General features: G+C 41.9%; 1 protein-coding gene across 2 annotated transcripts in view; it reads right to left on the reverse strand.

Moving 5' to 3' along the window:
* Positions 1-4,810, reverse strand: part of LOC103467650 (metabotropic glutamate receptor 4-like) — a 173,726-nt gene extending 168,916 nt beyond the window's left edge. Inside the window, exon 1 of one of the 2 annotated variants that reach the window (XM_008414225.2) lies at positions 3,477-4,810. The gene's annotated coding sequence lies outside the window, so the exon portion shown is untranslated. The remainder of the gene's footprint in view (positions 1-3,476) is intronic. The other variant, XM_008414224.2, reaches the window with a different exon arrangement.
* Between the last annotated feature and the right edge of the window lie 1,185 nt (positions 4,811-5,995).

Here is a 5,995-nt window from a genome sequence, read left to right on the forward strand (position 1 = left end):
ATATATAAAAATTTAAAAAGATAGTTTGGACAGGACATCAGTAACGGCCTTTTTTTAGTGAACACCGGCTCATCTTTATTCTTTCATTTTTCACAAAAAATACAAATCTTTGTCCAAGACAACATCATCTATTGAATGCATTTCCCCGACAGCCAACGATAAACTGACATTTAAACTGTGCAGCGTTATTTGCATCTCTGGGTTCTAGAAACATAAAATGAGAATATTTTATCTTGGCAAGCTTGCAGGGTTATTTAAAAATCTATTTTTTATACGGATGCGCTACGCTCTTGGCCCACTGGAATAAATTCTCCCCGTTAAAACTGAAAACTTAAGCTTGCACTTAAAATGTGAATCGAATCCAATTTTGCCGAGGAGAGCATGCGTAAGCAAAACAGTTGATCAAAAGCAGATTGATTTGACAACTTGTCATGTGTGTCTTCTTTATGAAAAAAGCCCCGCTGGGTAGGATGAATTATTTGTTTCTTTCATTGTGCAATAAATCTTGCAAATTAACCAGAGTGCCAATGGATGTCATCTCCGATTAGTGTCAATTGGCCCTCTAATGAAGACGCTCAACCTGTAGGCGTGTTGAAGCTCTGACTCTTTGATGAGGTTACAAACAGCATGGATGTTTCACTCAGGAGAATTTAGACTTGATTAAAAATAAAACATGAGAATGATGGGCTTCTGTGTGCAAGTGCTTACGTAAGTCATTCAAAAGCTAGAAATTAATCAAGTATTAAACAACAACAAAAAAAGAGCTGCTTAAAAGTATCCCAGAGAGAATTATTTGGCAATTTTAGAAAATGATGTGTTGAATTGGTGAGGATTGGCTCTGCTGTGGCTTTTTGGACATCATCGCGCCGCGGTCAGCACAGCAAAGCCACACAGGCATCCCACTGACGAACAGATGGGCAGCAGGAGAGGAATGCAGAGGAGGTGATCCAGAATGTGCACACACCATGATGGTGAGTCAGTGATAAAGAACAGCAGATGAATGGATTTCTAAAACTCCTCCAACAAACTGAGAAAGCGGCTGTCTGCCTCTCCCTCGTCGTCTGTCGCTCTCATTTCCACTGCTGGATGCCTGTGAATTTCAACGCTGACGTATGTGCTGGCTTTCTGCGCGGCGTGAAAGGGAAGGGGAAGAGATGCCGACGAGGAGAATAATTTATCGTGCCCCGTTCCAATAATGTCACACTAACTCACAGCGGCATGGAAAATAAATCATAAAAGATGGAGGAAGTGACGGTAAATATATCCTGGATGATTTTTCTGGGTCTACAGGGGGCATTACCAGGTCTGGAACAGAATACAGACCTGGTAAAAGTCTGTCTTCAAAAGCAAGTTGCATTTTGAACTCTGCTGGATCTTCGGCCAGCTTCGGTTCAGAACTGTCTGTGAATCACTGATTGTTCTTTTGCAAATTGGATCTCAGACGCAGCAGATCCGCACAGACCAACTTTATCCATGACCTCAGCCCACACTCTGCCAACTGAAACACTACATGAACTTTTGATTCCGAGCTGTTTCTTTGTGTTTGGTGCACAGCTTTAGAAAGGGAGTGCAGCGAAAGACAGGCCAACAAAAGGTCATGTCTGCAAATAAGCAAATCATGCCTGTTGGGAAATTATAAAAGGCTTTTGATGGCTGCAAGTTCTCCTTTCCAAATACGGGGTCAGAAGTCCGTGTAGACAGGGCACTTACAAAATCTGGATGCAATCTTTAAAGAGAGCTCATCTGCCAAGTTATTCAGTACTAGATGGAAGTCATGAACTCATAATGACTTGCAAAACTACTTATGCCATTTGCAGTTCAACACATTGTGTTGTACCACAACCATCAACAAGACTTAACGCAATAGACCAATAAAAAAAAGCATGTATGAAAACAAAAGGGATTTACATTCATTTTTACTTAGCCCCATCAATACCCTGCCCCCTCCTACCCCACTTTATTCATGATGTACATCTTCAGAGGTCACCCATTTAGAAACTGGAGTTCACCTGTGCGTTATACACCATCAGTAAAAATGCATCTGTTTTAAGAAGGCTTCATGGGTTGTTTATAGAATACTAATGAACAAACAGCATGAAGACCTGGAAACACACCATGTCAGGCATAAAGTTGTGCAGGTAATTAAAACAGGGTCAGGTTATAATCAATATCCTAAGGAAGAATCTGCTGAAAGGACAATAAACTCCACAAATCAAGGCATTATGGAAAAGTGCTGTAAGAAAGTAACTGGAAGCCAAGTTTGATGTTTGTCACAGGAGTGTAGGTGGGTGGTGTGGTCAAACAAGTCCAAATCTGAAAATCTTTGGTCTACATACAAAGTACTATGTGAATACACCAGCACCACAATGAAACCTGATTTTGGAAGCATGATGCTGTAGGGATGTTTTCAAAGAGCAGAGGGAGAGAAGATGGATAGAGTCCATTGGAAGATGGATGAGAAAGCAATCGTGAAAAAAAAATAGATCTGTTCAAAGCTACAAAAGACTAACAACCCTATAAAAAAGCCAGAGCTAAAATGGAATGCTTAGACCAAATCATCATCAGGTATTAAGATGGTCCAGTCAAAGTCCAGACGGAAAGCCAATTGGGTCTCTGTGGTAGTGGTTTTAATCATTGACTTAGATTAGATTGCCTTGTCCCATTTCATTTAGGTGCACCTGTATGCAGAATTAAAGGTGTTTGGTTATAGATTCTTATGCAAATCCAGAGTTAACAAGAACATGTTCTCACGTCATCTGGACATGCCTGCAGAGAGGGATGTTTTTCTTCAAGGCATCGTGTTTCACAGTCTAAGAGCTGCAAAAATGTGAACAGCAATTAATGCATTCTCAGAAAGATATTGAGCTGAGGCATCATCAGGCATCTTGCCATAATTGCAAGCAAAAGCAATGCAAAAATTGGAAAACGCACAAACACGTACTTGACTGCAACAGAAAGAACCTGAATTAGATCCACAGACTCCTTAGAATCACTCATCTGAGGAGCAGGAGAAAGCCAAAAGAAGCGGGAATTAAAAAAAAAAAAAAAAAAGTGGAGGGGAGGGGATCTCAGAGGGGGCTAAAGCTTAAGAAGGGGTTCATTGTACAGTCAACACCCCCATCGGCCCCCCCAAGAAACGTCATTCCTCATAAGCCTTTCAGCAAAGGTGATTCATCTGTTGAGTGTGATCAGAGGCAACACACACACTTGAATATTTATTCACGCTGAAAGGCCCCTTTTTTTTTTTTCTTTTTTTTTTTTAAAGTCCCAACATTTATTCTTGGATTAGTCACAAGAAGCCCATACAAGACGCATGTCATCACTCGCAGGTTTCACTCACGTTTCCTGCTTATTTCTAAAAGCTAACCAGGGCAGCACCAGACTAGAAGCCACCACACAATTGTGTAGCTCAGTAATGTTTGACTGCAATACCACTGCCGAACCCTCCTGATGAAGAAAGACGAGAAGTCTCTTACCTTTCAGCCCTCTTGGCTGAAGTGAGCTGAAAGTAGAGAAGAAAGAAGTTCTGCGATCTGTGCTCCTTTCCCGCTTGGTTCCCCCTCTTCCTCCTGCGTCTGTGCCAGCCAGTTCCAGTCAGCAGCTCTGGACTCCCCCGCTGTTTGAATGTTGCATCGTGAACCCCCACAGATTACGATAGGGAAAACAACAAAAAGAGAGGTGGGAAGTGGAAAGAGAAATGCGATTTTTTTCTCTCTCTCTCTCTCTCTTTCCCTCTCCCTCTCTACACACACACAATCTGATGCCTGCAAGTATCTCTCCGGATTAGATGTTTGAGAAGACCTTCTGATTCTCCGTCAACTCTGCCGCTCAGACGCTGTCCACCAGCGAGTGGTGCTGAATGAGACTCCGGGGCTTGGCTGCGGTGGTTTCCTACTTTTCTTCCTCTCCAGCTTCTTCTGTTTGACTGCACAGATCTTCCCTCCCTCCGCGCAACAGTGGCTCTACTTCCTTACGAACTACAGACTTTGCAGGACGCTGACACTAATGCAAATGTACAGTAAAAAATAAAAATAAAAAAATTTTAAAATACCAAAATGTAAAACTGACTGAATGAGTTAGGTTAAAATCAGTTGGGTTTTAAAGCCGGATCAATAAGTGCTAGTGTAGTGAATATTTGAGTGGGCTTAAACAAAAAGAGATGGGGCGAGGGAGGAGGGGTTTGCCTGGTTGTAAAACTGGTTTTACGCAAATGAAAAGTCATTCCAAGCTTGGTCATAAAGCCAAGGAGATAATGACGCACACAGGTCTTACAGAAAGCAATACCTCCCGTGAGATCTTGCACGGATCAGAGAGTGCACTTGGTGGGGTTTAGGTGTAAAATAGATCACGCGATCTCGTGAATCTGCCCCGCACCGTCTTAGCTGGATTTCAGCTGCTGTTGCAAACGTGCGGTGCGCATTTGGATTTTACACACAGAGGCGCTGCTGCTCAAAGAAAACAAATCAGAAACGCATCTTCGCCTTCCGAGCTTCTCGGTAGTTGTATCTCAACTCGCTCTTTCGTCATTTCAGTTCTATTACCCGAGATTTGGAGACTCAATGGGGTCGATAGATCCTACAGAGATTGGGCTCCTCCTCAAGTTCGACGAGTTGAGGCTTCAGTGCACACTACAACACACAAGTACTAAAATTTACTCTTAAGGCGCCGACTAGCGCATCTTGAGCTCCAGTGCCACCTCTCCGCGATGCTTTACGTCTGAATAATTGAGGGTTTTTTTTCTTCTTCTTCTTCTTCTTTTTTTCCAGTTCTGAACCCGCATCAAGGTGCTGCACAGACGCCTCGCTCCCTTTTATGTAGTGCTCCGCGATTAGTGATTATCCAGGATCCTCCCGCGAGTCATTCCCACTTGTTTCACTCGAATCGCTTTTCTTTATATGTTTATCATTACTGCGCTGATTGCGCTTATTGATTCAGCAGTCTAATCAGTTGCACCGGTGGCTCTCCCAGTAATGAACCGAGCAGAACCAGCTGGTTTCATTTCAAGCTGCACTTTAAAATGAGCTCTCCGATGTGGCCCCCAGGACATCCTCGACAACAAGCGAAGCACCACAAAGTTCCCCCCAAAGCTGAAATGTGTGTCACAGGAGAATATTGTGGGTTTTTGCCAATGGATGTTTTTGCTTTTAAAATGAGCAGTGTTGTGCTTTCTGTTTAACTTTTATTTATTTATGTTTGAATTTAGCTTGTGAACGTGACTCCACATCCTCTTGGGGAATTTTGGGAGGATATTTAAATAATTGCATTTTCTGTTCAAGATTTATTTTTGTAGTGCAGATTCACGAATCTCGAAGCATGCTGTACACGCCAAATAGATGCAATTTCTATCCAGATATGTATAAAGTAATATTACATTTCTAGTTCTAAAACAAAGAAGTCAAACTGGATTATTTTTGCAATCTTAGCAGATTTTTGAAAAGACTCAGAGAACAGCAACAAAAAAATAAATGTAGTTTCAATATTTCTGGAAGACAAAAGGACTGTTGATGCCATGCTGAAGTGTATCTGAGGGATCCTTTAGGGCCCTTGTGTGTTAGTGTGTCTGCGTCCCACTACCCCAGAACCATTAGAGCCTTATACAGAGACTGGTGCATCTGACAAACCAGTAAGACTTGTACTCTTCATCTAGAAAATGTTGCCAGATTAAAGAGTTTCCTGTCAAAACGGGACAAATGACATATGTGGATTAATTTGAGGGTGTATTACTGCAACTATCACCCTTTAAAAAAATAAACACACAATAAAGCATACAGTTAAACACACACACTCACAAAATACAGATGTTAAACATTATGATATTGGTCTATAAAACACAAAATGATCTTTATCCAAAATACATTTCAGAGTTGCTTGTCAAGTATGAGCCATATGGGCCCCTCAGGTGCTTAGACACTTGTTTACTCAATGATCTCAGAACTACACAGTTGAGGCAGCATTCAGCTCAGGAGCCAACTCTCTGAAAGCATCAGCTGTTTAA

This window comes from Poecilia reticulata, linkage group LG7 (genome assembly GCF_000633615.1).
Source record: "Poecilia reticulata strain Guanapo linkage group LG7, Guppy_female_1.0+MT, whole genome shotgun sequence".
Lineage (NCBI taxonomy): Eukaryota > Metazoa > Chordata > Actinopteri > Cyprinodontiformes > Poeciliidae > Poecilia > Poecilia reticulata.